This window comes from Taeniopygia guttata, chromosome 34 (genome assembly GCF_048771995.1).
Source record: "Taeniopygia guttata chromosome 34, bTaeGut7.mat, whole genome shotgun sequence".
Lineage (NCBI taxonomy): Eukaryota > Metazoa > Chordata > Aves > Passeriformes > Estrildidae > Taeniopygia > Taeniopygia guttata.
This window is the reverse complement of record NC_133059.1, coordinates 416,049-431,653: the sequence shown is the minus strand read 5'-3', so window position 1 is coordinate 431,653 and position 15,605 is coordinate 416,049. Positions and strand designations below refer to the sequence as shown.

General features: G+C 47.4%; 1 long non-coding RNA gene across 2 annotated transcripts; it reads left to right on the top strand.

Moving 5' to 3' along the window:
* Window positions 1-1,268: 1,268 nt before the first annotated feature.
* On the top strand, window positions 1,269-9,600 carry LOC140681325 (uncharacterized). 2 transcript variants are annotated; one of them, XR_012052517.1, is made up of 4 exons: window positions 1,326-1,423; window positions 1,851-2,134; window positions 6,947-7,009; window positions 8,596-9,600. It is a non-coding gene; the product is annotated as an uncharacterized lncRNA (long non-coding RNA). The 2 variants fall into 2 exon arrangements; XR_012052516.1 differs by lacking the exons at window positions 6,947-7,009; window positions 8,596-9,600 and having other exon boundaries at window positions 1,269-1,423; window positions 1,851-4,662.
* The last annotated feature ends 6,005 nt before the right edge of the window (window positions 9,601-15,605 follow it).

Sequence of the window (15,605 nt, the reverse complement as noted above, 5' to 3'; positions counted from 1 at the left end):
ACAGCCGGGGAAATGCTCCCAGATTTGGGCATTGCTCAGACTGGCTGGGAACAAAAGTTTCTCCCTTTGCTGGGGCAGATGCAACTTCAGTCAGCTGCCCAGCTGCTTTTTGGCAGGGCTGGGGGCATGGGCTGGGGTGGATACAAGATGGGAGTTGGCTCCTGGCCCTGCCAACAGCCCCCAGCACCCAGCATGGCCTGGGCTGAGGCTGGGGCTGGGGCTGGGGCAGCCAGCCCGGCACAGAGAAACCCCCATGGCGGGAGCAGAGGTGGGACTCCAGAACCTGTGCAGGGGCTGCTTTGCTTTGCAGGCAAGGAAGGGCTTGGGCTGCTCCACTGCCCTTGTTTGCTTTGGGATCACTGTTATTTTGGGGGGCAGTGCAGGAGGGAAGAGAGAAAGTGTGGCCTTCTCTCCCCCATGGGTGGGATTTTCCCTAGCATGTAGGGGTTGGGCCTTCCTCAGACCTCTGACAGAGATAAGAGTTTTTTTCTTGTTTCCCCTTGTCTCTAATCTCTTTTCAACAGTTTGTTGTTTGTTTTTCTAGAGGAAGCGTTCTATGTAAAGTCCAGTCAGGATTGGGAAGTGCCTGGGAGCAGCTGCAGCGTGGATGGGCCGTGCCCTTGGAGAAGGCTGAGGACATCGTTTGGGACCAGCTTTTCTCCCAGCGGAGGATGGCGTGAGGTGAGTCCCCGTCTGCTTGGCATGGTGGGATCAGAGCTTTTGGGAGACAGCAACAAGCACAAGGAGTCTCTTGCTCTGGGCAGCTGCTGAGGGGCTGGATGTGCTGTGGCTGGCTGCAGGCTGGGAAGGTCCTGCCCTCCTGCTCTGCTCCCAAAGGCAGCAGTGATGGGCAGCTCTGGGCACAGCTCTGGGCACAGCCAGCATGGCCTGGGCTCTGTGGGCAGCTGGGACAAGGGGACAGCAGCCTTCAGCTGACGGGGCTTTCTGGTTTCTCTCCTTGCAGCCGGGCTCTGCGGGTGCTGAGGCTGCTCTGGGCTCTGCCAGGGCTCTGCTGGCCTCTGCCCTGGGCACAGCTGGGCTGGCTCTGCCCTCACATTGCTCTGACAGCTTTGCATCAGACGAGCCTATTCCGAGCACAGTGCCTGAGCTTTCTGCTTTGGCAGGTGAGTGAGACTCCCCTGCAGGCCAGGAGATTGCAGCTGGGAACACACATCCAATTGGCAAGGACCCAAACTCCCCATAGTCCCAGCTGAACCCCTGGATCTCCGCAGGAACGCCTGGATCTCCACTATTCATTCTTCATTTCTTTTTGGCTGGAATTGTGCAGTTGCACTTTCTTCCTCCTCTAGAAGTGCCATGAGTGGGCCAAAGCTGGCAAGTGAGCCGTGTTCCTGCGGCAGTGCAGTCTGGAGCTGATGGATGGAGAATTGCCCTTCCCACTTCCAAAGCAGAGCAAAAAGCCGTAAGTGGGATTTTTCATCCGTGAGAAACCCCTGACAATTTCAGAGGGAATGTGCAGCTCATTCCCAGAGTGAAAAGGAAGGTCATCTTCTAAAGGATTTGGGGTTTGACAGAGTTGAGATTCCCAGTCCTGCCTGGAGCTGGAAGGGCCCCAATCAATTTCCTATTGCTTCAACCACAATTTAAAAAAAAGAATGTTGGAAACAAACCCCAAAAACTGTAAAAAAGGCTGTTGAGGTCAGTAAGATGGATCCATGCCATCAGCACATTTACAATGTAAATAACTGAGTTCTGTTTTTAAAAATATCATTTACCTCTTAATGCAAAGTTACAGAAGTTGTTTCACTAACACTTGGATTTTATTTGTATCTTTTACAATTCATCTAATTGTATTTTTTTTTCTTTTTCCTTTTTTTTTCTTTAAGCAGAGGTCCTGGCCCTCTTCCAGCCAAAAGGGAAAGGGCCCCACCAAGCCTTGTTACCCACAGACAACATGGTAAAGCTGAACACTAAAGGACCTTGGGGGCATTATTCTGGAATTAAAAAGTTGCCAGCTCCATGGACAACAGAATTATTGTTCCTAACCTGAATGACATTGAGCAAAAAGAATGAAGAACGGTGTCACTAAAGTATTACTGACATTTGCCAAAACACCTCCAGAGTTTCACCAAGGGATCAGTCATCAAAATGTTTTGGAAATTTAAAGACCAAGGTAGCCAAAGCACACAATGTCACTAATTGCTGGGTATGTTCTCAGCTGAAGTTGGGAGGAATGGGACACATCCTTTTTACTCCAATGTTTCAGATTTAATTTTTGTTAAAAGCTATGATCTGTGATATATATTTATTTATGAGCAGTTTATACCCATTTCCTCTGGCTGTTTATAATTCTGGTCTTCAGATCCCTTTGATTCTTCCTGCCTAATTTAACCCCACTTGTATTAGTGGTGCTTCCCAACTTTCTGTCCCCTGCATGTGTCGTGGCAGAGTTCTGGGTTTTTAGCACGGCTGCTGAAGGGTACATGAAACAGGATGAGCTCTGACACTGTTTCTTCAGGAACTTCATGAGTAGTTTTCTACCTCAAGTTCTTTACTTATTAGACCATTTTTTTTTTCTTGTACTAGTGCCTGTTTTTTGCAGCTGAGCTAATCAGTTTCCAGGTGACAATTTAGTAACTACTTAAGCGGAGCCATGGGGAAGAGCAGCTCTAGCACCTCAATGCACTTCAGCTGGGTTATTGAAGTACAATATTAGAGTGAACCAATGTCTGTTTACCAAGTTATGTTTGCTTCTCTACCACACTCCATTTTCATTGAAAACTTGTGTTATCTCTTCCCTCACTAAAAACTTGTTTTGAACCCTTACAAACAGATGAAGACCAATGGCTTTTTTAATTGTTTAGGTAGCTTACGGTCTTCCTCTTTTGTATTTTGGACAATATATAACATTTCCACTAATTTTATGAAGTCCTGCACCGTGCTAGGTTTAGAAGCCCATCTAGAAGTGATTAATGAAAAAGCTGTAATGTCACACAACTTTTTTTTTTGTAATCAGACTTCACTTTTATTTTGAGAACCCCTTCTCCTAAGGATTTATAGTCTGAAGTGTTAGCTTAGGAACAAAATCTGATACTGAGATAGATACATAGATACTGAAAAATGAGTAAAATACCAGCGTTATTAATTGATGACAGATAACAGCTCTTTTGGAATGAGAAGGGTGGATCCATATATTTTACACACACACACACACACACACACACACATATATATATATATATATATATATATATATATATGCACACACACATAGGTATATACATATATGTGCATATATTTTTATATATATATATAGCATCCACATGCCAATTTATATATCTATATATAAATAATACACATTTTTAACAATTTTTGCTTTCCTTTTCATTCCTTTCTCATAGTAAAAATGCCTATTTAGTAGACAGGAAAATGTTACTTTTAGAAATCTGATGCTCCTGATTTAAAAAGACCTTTGTGGTTTTAAATGTTTTGTTTTAATCAGAAATCAATTTCCATCTACCCTTTAAAGTGATACCTTATCTGTCCTATGCTTATGTACTGCTTAATTTCATACTCCTGGGAGGTATTCTTTCTCTCTGATAGTAAAGAGCTTATTACCTTTCCTTTTTTAGGAGAATTTAATTTCTTTCCTGTTGCTAAATTTAAGAAAATATTTGAAGAATGATTTAAAAGTAATGGTAAGGTTTTTGTTTTTTTTTTTTTTTTTAATTGGGCAATAGAAGATAAAATCTGGAAATCATGACAGTAGCCAACCTTGGAATTTTGATATGGTTATTTTAAAATGAAAATAAACTGAAGATTAAGAAAAGAATTCTATTTAAGTATACAGTTCACATATTCCAACTCGTTGCATTCTTGCCTTAAATTTAGTAACTCCATTAAGATATTCTAAGATTTTTCCAGACATTTCAAATACAGATACACATATACTATGAAATATATTAAATATATAATTTGTACTGTTTGTAACACAAAATGATTATAACTTAAGTCAATGTTGTTGTCACCTTTAATATATAATGTCTTGGGTTATCTGTCTTTTGTTTCCATTCCTTGCAATTTTTGCTTATTGAGGAATTTGGGGAAAAAAAATCATTTGTTATTAAGTTCTTAATATTGTGAATGAAGCGGGTAAATAGAAAAAATATTAAAAATGTACCAATTTCAAAGCTTCAAACTCTTTAAAAGTGCAATGATTTTAAATCTAACAGAAACTACAGAAGCATGTGGTCTTACTTTTTTGGGATTTTGTAAAACTAAGTAACTCATCAGAATAAAATATAACAATAAAACTTAATTTCACCCCCTACAGAAAAGTCAATAGAGATGTGTAACGTTACTTGTGTCAGGGTTTGAGAGAACCAGACCTGTGGTACTGTTACACAGCATGTCCTATAATAAAAAATGAGGTTTATGCTTTCTTGCTCAGCAGATCAACTCATTATTTATTATGCAATTTTCTTGATCTATTACAATTTAGAACTGACAGTTTCTGGGAACCTCTCATTTCTTATATGTAATGCAAATAAATATCACTTTTACTACCCCATATATAATTACAAATTGATTTTCAAGTTGGATCATTTAGCTTCACTTTTCATTGTCTAATGTGGCCTTATAATGCTAAATACTGAGTCTGTTGAGAAACTAGAGAGTAAAACAATTGATTTTTTAATATAATTGTCTGTGGTCAATTACCATAGAAGTGGGGGTGTGTGTATTTCCGCCTTGTAGGACAAACAGTAATTTCCATGAAGGAATCTGTAGAAGAATGGAGAGTAAGTCAAGTCCATTAACACTTCTGATGCCTCGAAGCAGATGTCTCTGTTTTTAACTCCTCCAGTTCTTCTGTGTATTTGACAAGGAGAGTTGGGCATTTTCAAAAGCCTACAAAGAGACATCCTGTCTGCCTAATTGGATAACTAAACTTTTGCCAAACATCTCCCAAGCCCCTTGGCCTCTAGGCTTTGCTGTAAATGATTCAGGGATCTTGGGCAGAATTGGGCATAAAGTTTATGTACAGGAGAACTGACAGCTCAGACAAATCTCCTTGGCCAGGTGTGTTTGGAGATCTGTGATCTCACATTCATCTGTCTCTTCCTTCTGATCGGCTTTTCTTCACTGGTGGTACATTTTCATCAGCTTTTCTTCTTAAACTTAACCTGTGTTGCAGTGGTGGCTCATCCCACTCTGCCCAGGCAGAGACCAGACTGGACCTACCTTCAGCCCTTCCTGATATTCCCAGTACTTTCCTCTGTGCTTCCTGGCACTGTGCACTGTGCCGCCCACACACCCTGGCACAGCTGATTTCAGATTGCTTTTTTTTTTATACCTCATTCATAGGTATGTGGTCAGAATGATGACCACATCATTCTGAGAAAATGCCCTGGGAAAGCAAAGTTATGCTCCGCTGCTGCAATGCTGCTACACTGTTTTATCTCTGACTCTTTGTAAATATGGTAGAGGGTTAAGGTTTAAGTAACTCAAACTTCATTATCTCTGCTAAGAGGTCTTTATCAGAAAGGTAACTAAATTCATGGGAGAGGAAATGAATTTCCTTGCAAAAATCCAATACATCCATTTTCACTGGGAATCAAAGAGGAAGAAGTAAAATCAAAGTGTTTCCAGATTGAGAGAAACAGTGACTGAAGGTTTTGGGAAATAAAGGTACTTGACAAAGGACACTGGTTTTTTGCTTTCTTACCCATGGGGACTGAGCCTGTGTACGTCAAGCCACTTCTACAAGGTGCCAACAGCTGGGTGAAAGGGAATATGACAGCAGTCAACTACTCCTGTATGCCACTGGGTTGTGCATCTTTCCTTGGTGATGTTTTTATTTTTGATGCATATTGCAATAATTCTTCATTCTTATATATTTGCTATTAAAGATTTTGTAAAGCGTGATTGGAGACTATTCTAAAGCATTTGTGGCTACTAATGACCTGCTGACTGGTGCCTGGGACTTGAGACAATGTACTAATCAATATTTGCTTAAAAAGGAGTGTGGTTTGTAGTGGTTTTACTATTAGTTATAAGAAATAACAGTTTTGTCTTGTCAAATTTAGAAATAAAAAATACTTATTTTTATCAATGTTGTTGTAGAAGAATTTATATTTAGCTTCTATTTTAAATTTATTAGAATCAAACCTGTACTCGATCATATCCAGTCTTGACTGCTTAATTGAAATCAGTGAGGCAGAACCTGAGCTGTTGTTCATTTATATTTCTTCACTTACATAATTTGGATTACAGTAACTGGTAGTATTTTGCCATCTGGATTCATCTACATGAAAACCCATTTTTCAGAATTCTTCAAGGCAGATTAAAAAAGAAAGAGGAACGATATCAATATTTAATGCCAATTAACTAAGGTCCGCAATTCTGCTCTAAACTTCTGTTTCATTTTCTCAGTAAACTCAGTTAATGTTGATGGGTGACATTTTTAAACCACACACTGTTGATTTCTGTCAAATGTACTTTTTGTTCTACTAATTTCCCTTGAGCTACCCTTAGTTTTTTGAACCTAATTCTTTTCATTTGAAAATTGGCAGAAAGAGCTAAGTATTTTTTTATAACAGTTATGCCAAGTCCACTGGCCTAAATTCTTCACAAATGTAATTTGCCTGGCTTTGAAATCAGTTTAGTTTCCAGATGATTTGGCTCATCATAACTTTGAGGAAGACACATAATAGTGACAAGGTGCCCTGGCCAGATTAACTGAATGCTTTTTAAAAGTACACGTAGCCAATGAAGAAATCAACAAAGATCGGTGGGGTTGATTTGAAACTTTGTAACTTTTTGTCATGGAATCTTGCATTTGAAGTCATTTTCATTTCAATTTACAGGCAAGGTTTTTCACCTGCATAAATCTGTTTTAACTGTTTATTCATGGACTAATTAATCTGTCAGTCACAGGACAGGTTGTAATCTTCATAATCTTTGTTTTATTTTAACTATGTTACAGATTTACTGGCCTGCAGCAAAAGAAAAGGTCGAATTATGCAAATTAGCTGGGAAAGATGCCCAGGTAAGTATGATGTATATTTTTTATTATTGCTGAGATTTATTAATATCTGTGTGTTTGTTAGTAAATCCACAAAATGCATTAGTAAGGTCGCGTTACACTTCTTCTGAACTAAGTGTTTTTTCTTAATTAAAAAAATTACATTTCTATTGTTTCTTAAATATTAATATTTTTAAAAATTCAAAATTGCATCAATATTTCCTTTGATGTAATAAATGCAGCTGGGAGACAAATGGACTTACCTCAGAAATGTCTACCAGGCAATACTTCCATGAAATCCTCTCTTTTCACATTAAAATGCTTCTTTTTTTCTTGGGACTGTCCTGACTGTAACTTCATTATAATTCATTAAAGAAACAGAGTAGTAAAGAAGCAGTGTACAAATCAACTTAACTTGCAGACTGCTTGAGTTAGGGTTAAAAGAAAATTTCAGACTCAATGGCTTTTCTGTGGAACCACAAATTTTCTTTAGGAAGTATATTTAAGGTACATACGTGTATACAATACAACTTTTATATGTTTTGCTTACCACAGATTACATCATGTGTCTAGAACCTACTATGAATGTAAACATTTTCTGGCTCTAAAATAATTTTTTTTTCATTTTGTCTCAGAAAAAAATGTCCTAATTTCTATCCAGCATGTCAGTTACCAAGGTAGATTGCAGCTCAAAACACTCTCAGCTCTCTGCCTGAAGAATTTCAACTTTTTATTCTAACTTGTTGCTACCATTGTCTTTACAACAGTCAAAACCTAAACAACACCTTTGCTGAGCACGGGAAATTTTCTTATAGGGGTGTATATGGAAGATTTGTTCTGTTTCTATACTAAAAGAAGATTGAAAGGGTCCTGGGAGGGAAATATTTGTTTTGGACTCTCACTTAGGTGTAGGGTGATATCTAGAAAGTATGAACAGATTCTTTGTATTCCCTCGAAATACTTGTTTTGTTTTTCTGTATTAATTTCATTTTGGGGAAAGCTAGAGCAAGCCTTGTCCTCCAGCCCATGTATCATCCTTGGAGCACACAGCATCTGCCCAGCAAGGACCAAGCCCAGCTAGAGCCAGGACAGCTCATTGGACTCAGAAATAACCAAATAAGAGTCACCAGTAAGGTGTGGCTGGTGCAGAGACAAAGCATACCCACTGAAGTGCGTTGAAACCTTTCAGCGCACCACAGTTACTTTAATCATGTAATCTTTGGTGTTAAAGCACCCTGAGCTGGGAAGCAAAGGCAGGAGGATTGGTAGCCAGACAAACCCAGTGGCTCTGCGACCTCTGCCCAGCTGTTGGCAGGTGTTGTTTGCCAGGACACAGGCTGAACAGATACCCTCCAAACTGTGCTGTGAGCACACAGCTTCTTGTGGCTGTAGGCATTACAGCAGAATTAGGTTTGCATGTCTGATTGATGAACTGCCTGGTAGATAGCTGCTATCAAATTGTAGTTGTTACAGCTTTGAACTGCTTCGTAAACAGTCCCTGCTACAGTAGTTTTAAGTACACCAGTGCTGTGGCTGTAATTTAGTAGAATGTATAATGTGAAAAAAATAATAAACATTAAAATTAACCTTTATCTTTCTTTTTCCAACAGACAGATTGTGTCAATTTTATCTGTGTTCTCCAGCCGTACAACTGGACCCATGTTTATGTCTGTGGCACAGGAGCATTTCACCCTCTGTGTGGATACATTGAACTTGGAACTCACTAAGAAGTAATTTAACTTTCTCACTAGTGTGACATGTCAAGGAATAGCCCTCATCTTGTTTAGCGTTCATCATAGATTGGAAAATTGTCGGAATCTGTGGGTATTGATGATTCCGAGATTGCAGAAAGTCTCTGTCTTTCTGCCCCATTGCCAAAGAAGGAGCCATAATTCGTCTGTGCTGTTTCCAAGGTTGTTTATTCTGTTTATCTCTAACATGTTCTGCTGCCCTGCCGCAGCTCTGTCCTGCAGGGCAGTGTGTGGGGCTCTGCCCTCAGTGGGATGGTACAAACATTAAATACCAGAAACTACCTGTGCTGGATTTACAATAACGTGCCAATATCTGTCACCTACGTTGAACAGTGTGTCCCCAGCCTAAACCAACAGAAAAATGCCAACACCACAGTGAAACATGGAGGGCATGAAGAAGGAGGAAAAGGACAAGACACACCCAATTTCCTCCATCTTGTCCCCTTTAAACCCCTAATCTAGAAACCTAGAATTTTACTTTTGCACTCGTGCCACACTTAATTATTACTCGTATCAAACACTCAGAGCTTGTAATTCATCCTGTAGGACTGAAAACTCTTTTCCATGGACAGAGATCACAGACAGTGTCTCTGGGGGCTCTGTCCAGGGGGTTCCTGACCCCTGCCAGGGTCCCAGACCTGCCAGGGCAGCCAGAGGGAAGCCCTGGATTCCCACACTGTGGAGCTTCTGTCTTCCTCTGTCTCTCCTTCCTCTCCTTCTAATGCTCTTTATATGGAACATTTTTGGGTACCTGAACAACTTAAGCCTTTAAACCTTTCCAGACTAAATGGGCTGAGTGAATGAAGTTACTCCTATGACAAGTGATTTAAACTGGATTGGTTTTGTATTAAATGCTTTTCCAAAGTTTCTTGTTCTTTTGTACTTTGCCAGTGAAGTTTTGGGGGTCCCGAATGGGCGCTGAGGGGCACTTGGGGATCCCGGAGGGTCTGGGGGACACTTGTGGGACAGATGGGGGCGTATACCGAGGGTCTGTGGTGCGCGGGGCATGATGGGTGTTGTAGTCCCGGCTTTAATGGGGCTCTAAGGGGCCGCAGAGCATGACGGGAGTTGTAGGCAAAAGAAAAGATGGCGCAGGCTCCAGGTACCGCCCCCAAAGCCATGATCCCTGGTGCTGATTGGTTGGCGGCTGTGATGGGCGGGAGCCTCGGCAAATGGGAGGCAGCAGAGGCGGGAACAGCCCATTCAACCCCTCCAGTCTCTCCCAGTATAGCCCAGTACATCCCCAGTACAGCCCAGTACAGCCCCAGTGCCCATCCAATCCATCCCAGTACAGCCCAGTCCCTCCAAATACACCTGAGTTAATTCCCAGGCCCTCCCAGTTCCCCCCAGTGCCATCCATATTCCGCTCCAGTGCCCCCAGTTATCCCCACAGCGTTCCCGCCCATTGTGGGGCAGCGGCGCAGACGGAATGTCCTGCGGCCCAAATCCCTGCTCCTGCCACACAGTGCCCAGCCTTCTCCCCCTCCTCCTCCTCTCCCAGCACGGCACAAATTCCAGCTCGGAGGAGGCTTCCCCAGAGAGGGCTCCTGCTCCAGCCTGAGTGTCCCTGCAGAGGAACAGGGCATCTTTCAGGCACTTCCACAAGCTCAGGATTCTTACTTCATGGGGAATCTGGGATGAAAATGGCCTTGTTAGGAAGGACAAAAGCGGAGGGAATGGGTTGGAAATTATTAGTAAAAATGTTCCATTGTACAGGGAAAGTTCACAAAATCATTCCCTGCTTTTTTCCTTTTCAGATTCTTTCATCCATCCACTGAGAGGACCAGCTTGTTCTGGTGCTTTTCATGCACTGATTGTACTCTTGATGTATATCAGTGCTTGAGATGTGGAAGCTTCTAAACTGAACACAGAAACAAACTCCCTCTGTCAGCCCATGTTCATGTTCTACCTCACTTTCAAGATGTCCATGGGGATGTTGGAACGATTATCACACAGCTCTCCATTTCTGGCTGCAGGCTCGGGAGATTCTTTCTCTGCATTCCCTGACAATTCCTGGGAGCCCGTCATGGTTTCTTAGGCTAGAGCAATAACAGTGAAAATCTCACCAATGGCACAACTGCCCAGCCCACAAGGAAAAGAAAGAACAAGCTATAAAGTTCTTCAAATATTTGTCCCACTTTTCTGCAAGAGTCGAGCTGCACACACGGTGTGGAAAGCCAAGAGAAGCTGCAGCTGGTGGCACATCTTGTGACAGAAACTGCTCAAAGCTTCCTCATTCTCCAGCAAAGGTTCTTGGAAAGAGCAAACAGGACTGTGGAGAAGATTCTGGGAAAACTGAAAGAGTTTTTAAGACATGAAATGAAAATGAAAATAAATAATCCAAGATGTTTTTCTCTGTTTAGTTTTCTGCTCCCCTTTTCCATCTTACACTACTTCCCCATCCCATTAATTGCAAATGGATCTCACTTCTAAGATCCACAATTTGGCAAGTTTTAGACACTCTAAAATAGCATGAGCTACACACATTTTACCTTCCCCTGTTTTTTCTTTTTTTTCGTTTTTTTTTGGTTTTTTTTTTTTTTTTGGTTTTTTTTTTTGGAAATCAATGATGGATAGGTAAGTGCAGTTCATGGGTCAGGTAAAAATTCAGCATTCAGGGAATGCGCTCCGATAGCGTTTGACCCTCAGCAGGGACAATGCACAGCAGCGGCCGAGGGGATTCCTGTGCCCCTGGGCAGGAGTCAGGACTCTGGATCTGGGCTGAACACGGCAAAGTTCCCGTGTTTGGACAGAGGAAGGGGCTGTCCCCGGGGCGCGCGGGGCTCGGCCGTGGGGCGAGCGGGGAACGGACACGCGGACAAACGGCCTCGGTGCTTCAGTTGCAGAGGCAGCAGCGGCGGCGGCGGCAGCAGCGGCGGCAGCAGCGGCAGCAAAAGCAGTTTTTCTCTTCTTTCTCTTTCTCTTCTTTCTCTCCGGCTGTGGGACACCTTCCTCTCGGTGTCCCTCACCCGCTGTCCCTCCCCTCTCCCCGCCTCCTTCTCCCCCATGCCGGGCCGGGCCATGCCCCCGGCCCGCCCCCGGCCCCGGGCGGGGCTGCCCCGTCCCCGCCCCCGCCCGCCCCGCCGCGGTCTCGCCTCCGCCCGGCTCTGGGCGTGCTGGCGGTGGCGCTGCTGGGCGGGCATCAGTGCCTGGGGCTGGGGCATCGCCGCCCTTTGGCTCCGCCTGGCCCGAGCCCGGCCCCGGCCCCGGCGCAGGCTCCGGCCCCGGCCCCGGCCCCGGCCCCGGCTCCTCCCGGGCCCCGCGGAGGACACACGCGGCACGGCCGCTGCCGCCTCCGCCGCGGCTTCCCCGGCCCGAGCTCCGCCGCTCAGCAGCGCGGCCGCCGGCCCCGAGCCTCCCGTGTCCCGTTCCCGAGACCGAAGGCCTGGGGATGGCCGGCCCGAGGCGGTTGAGGGGCGCTCGGGGGCCGCTCCTGGCCCCGGGCCGAGCGCTGACAGCCGCGTCCCGCCCGCAGGGAAGGCGCAGGAGGCGCTGCAGCAGCGCTACCGAGTGGGTTCGCTGCTGGGGCGCGGCGGCTTCGGCAGCGTCTTCGCAGCCACGCGGCTCTCGGACGGTGCCCCGGTGAGCGGCAGGGCCGGCGGCGGGCGCAGGAGGAGGAGGAGGAGGAGGGGGATGGAGGAGGAGGAAGAGGAGGAGGAGGAAGAGAAGGAGGAGGAGGAGGAGGGGGATGGAGGAGGAAGAGAAGGAGGAGGAGGAGGAGGAAGAGAAGGAGGAGGAGGAGGAGGAGGGGGATGGAGGAGGAAGAGAAGGAGGAGGAGGAGGAGGAAGAGAAGGAGGAGGAGGAGGAGGAAGAGAAGGAGGAGGAGGAGGAGGAAGAGAAGGAGGAGGAGGAGGAGGAAGGGAAGGAGGAGGAGGAGGAGGAAGAGAAGGAGGAGGAGGAGGAGGAGAAGGAGGAGGAGGAGGAAGAGAAGGAGGAGGAGGAGGAGAAGGAGGAGGAGGAGGAGGAGGCGGAGGAGGAGGAAGAGAAGGAGGGAGGAGGAGGATGGGGCTCGGCAGGGCGGGCGGCGAGCTGAACCCGGTGGTGCCTTTGGTTTGCAGGTGGCCATCAAAAGGGTGCCACGGAACCGCGTCCGGCACTGGGACGAGCTGGTGAGTGAGCGGGGCCAGCGGGAACAGCCGGGCCGTGCCGGGCGGGGATGAGGCGAGGCCCGGCATGGGGGAAGCCACCAGGACCCCTCGATGGGGAGCGGGCGTGGGGCCAGCGCAGGGCGCAGAGCATCCCGGGCTGGCTGAGGGGTTCCCCAGCCCTGGCAGGACATCAGTCCCACTGGTGGCACCGTGGTCCTCCCGCAGCCCGACGGCACCAGCGCACCCCTGGAGATCGTGCTGCTGGACAAGGTGTCCACTGGCTTCCCTGGTGTGGTCCAGCTGCTGGAGTGGCTTGAGCTCCCCAACAACATCGTGATGGTGCTGGAGCGGCCGGAGCGGTCTCAGGACCTCCTGCATTTCATTCGGGCACGGAGGTTCCTGTCTGAAGAGGTGGCACGGCAGCTGTTCCGCCAGGTGCTGGAGGCCGTGCGGCACTGCACCAGCCGAGGGGTCCTGCACCGCGACATCAAACCAGAGAACATCCTGGTTGACCTGGCCACTGGCCAGGCAAAATTGATCGACTTTGGCTGCGGCACCTACCTGCAAGACACAGCCTACACTCACTTTGCAGGTGAGCCTGGGCAGGGGTGTGCTCCCGGTCCCGCCACCTCATGGCCCAACATCTCACAGGCCAAGCTGGGTGTGGCAGCGGGGATTCTCCCTTTTGCTGCCAGTCAGGGTACTGAGCCTTCCCCTGAGTTGCTTTTCAGCGGGGCTGGGTGGGGAGGCATCTTCCAGCCCCACTGGCAGCCTTTGCCCACCACTCTGCCTGGGGCTGGGGTTGGAGCAGCAGCAGCCAGCCCAACAAAAGCACCCGTGGGTGGGGGTAGCATAGGAGGGAGCCAGAACCAGTGCACCAGCCAGTTTGGTGTGCAGGTGAGAGGAAGGGCTTGGCCTAGTCCACTCACCTTGTTTGCCTTGGCTTCATAATATTTTTAGGGCACTGCAGGCAGGGAGGATAAGGAGATGATTTTTCCCCCAGCCCTGAGTGGGTTTTTGCTTTACATGTCACGGTCAGGCCTTGCCGGGGCTTCTGCTGCCCTCTTCCAACACCAGTGGCTTCTTGTCCAGCCCTGAGTTTGTACACAAGTCCCAGGTGCTGGCGAGAGTGCAGCAGTCGCCCCGTGTGCCACTGGGGCGGCCCCTGCACGCCCAGGGATGCTGGGGCCAGGCTCTGGAAGCAGCAGCATCCCCCTGATGAACTCCATCTCTATTCCACAGGAACACTGTCATACAGCCCCCCGGAATGGACCCACTTGGGCTGGTACCATGGCGAGGCAGCAACGATCTGGTCCCTGGGCATCCTGCTGCACCAGATGGTCTGCGGGCAGCACCCTTTCAGGAGGGGCCGGAAGATCAGCTGGGACCATCAGCTCTCGCTGCCACAGCGGCTCTCTCCAGGTGGATCCTCATCTCTGGCCACGGGGGAGTACCAGTGCTGGGAGACAGCAGCAGCTTGTGAGCATCTCGCTCTGGCAGCCGCTGAGGAGGTGCCACATGTCCTGCTCTCCTCCACAACAGGGAATTGATGGGAAAGTTTAGGCACAGCTCTGAGCACAAAAGCAGCATGGCCTGGGCATGGGAAGAGTGGGGCAAAGCAGACAGGAGCCTTCTCTAGCTGACCGCTGGTTTCTGGTTTCTCTGCCCAGAGTGCCAAGATCTTATCAGGTGGTGTTTATCCATGCACTTCTTGGACAGACCTTCATTAGAAGACCTGTTCTATGATCCTTGGATACAGGATATTCACCTGCCATAGAAAAAGGGAGAGAGCCACATGCACACTTTGCTCCAGGGCTCTGGTAAGTTACAGGTCCACACATGCCCTGGCAATCAGAAGCAAGGAAACCCAGACTTTTTTCCCTGCCTGTATCAATGCACTGGGATTGTTGGGTGGGAACACGCAGCCTTGTGCTGGAGCTGAGCTGCTCTGCCCAGCACTGGTGGCTGCCATCCGAGCTGGTTTTGCTTGTCCTGCTTCCCTGACAGCTGGGGCCCTGGGCAGAACCCTGACAGCCTGGTCTGACCCCCAGGGAAGGAGAAGGAGTCCCTGGAGAAGCTGTACCAGGTGGGGCTGCTGCTGCTGCTGGAGACAGCGACGACAACATCAAGGATGACACCTCTTCCTCAACCTGGCCACTGGCAGCTGAAGATGATGGACTTGTGGCACCGTCTTCAAAGCCAGGCTCCACAGCGAATTCGCAGATGAGTCCACAGCCGGGGAAATGCTCCCAGATTTGGGCATTGCTCAGACTGGCTGGGAACAAAAGGTTCCCCCTGTGCTGGGGCAGATGCAACTACAGTCGGCTGCCCAGCTGCTTTTTGGCAGGGCTGGGGGCATGGGCTGGGGTGGATACAAGATGGGAGTTGGCTCCTGGCCCTGCCAACAGCCCCCAGCACCCAGCATGGCCTGGGCTGAGGCTGGGGCTGGGGCTGGGGCAGCCAGCCCGGCACAGAGAAACCCCCATGGCGGGAGCAGAGGTGGGACTCCAGAACCTGTGCAGGGGCTGCTTTGCTTTGCAGGCAAGGAAGGGCTTGGGCTGCTCCACTGCCCTTGTTTGCTTTGGGATCACTGTTATTTTGGGGGGCAGTGCAGGAGGGAAGAGAGAAAGTGTGGCCTTCTCTCCCCCATGGGTGGGATTTTCCCTAGCATGTAGGGGTTGGGCCTTCCTCAGACCTCTGACAGAGATAAGAGTTTTTTTCTTGTTTCCCCTTGTCTCTAATCTCTTTTCAACAGTTTGTTGTTTGTTTTTCTAGAGGAA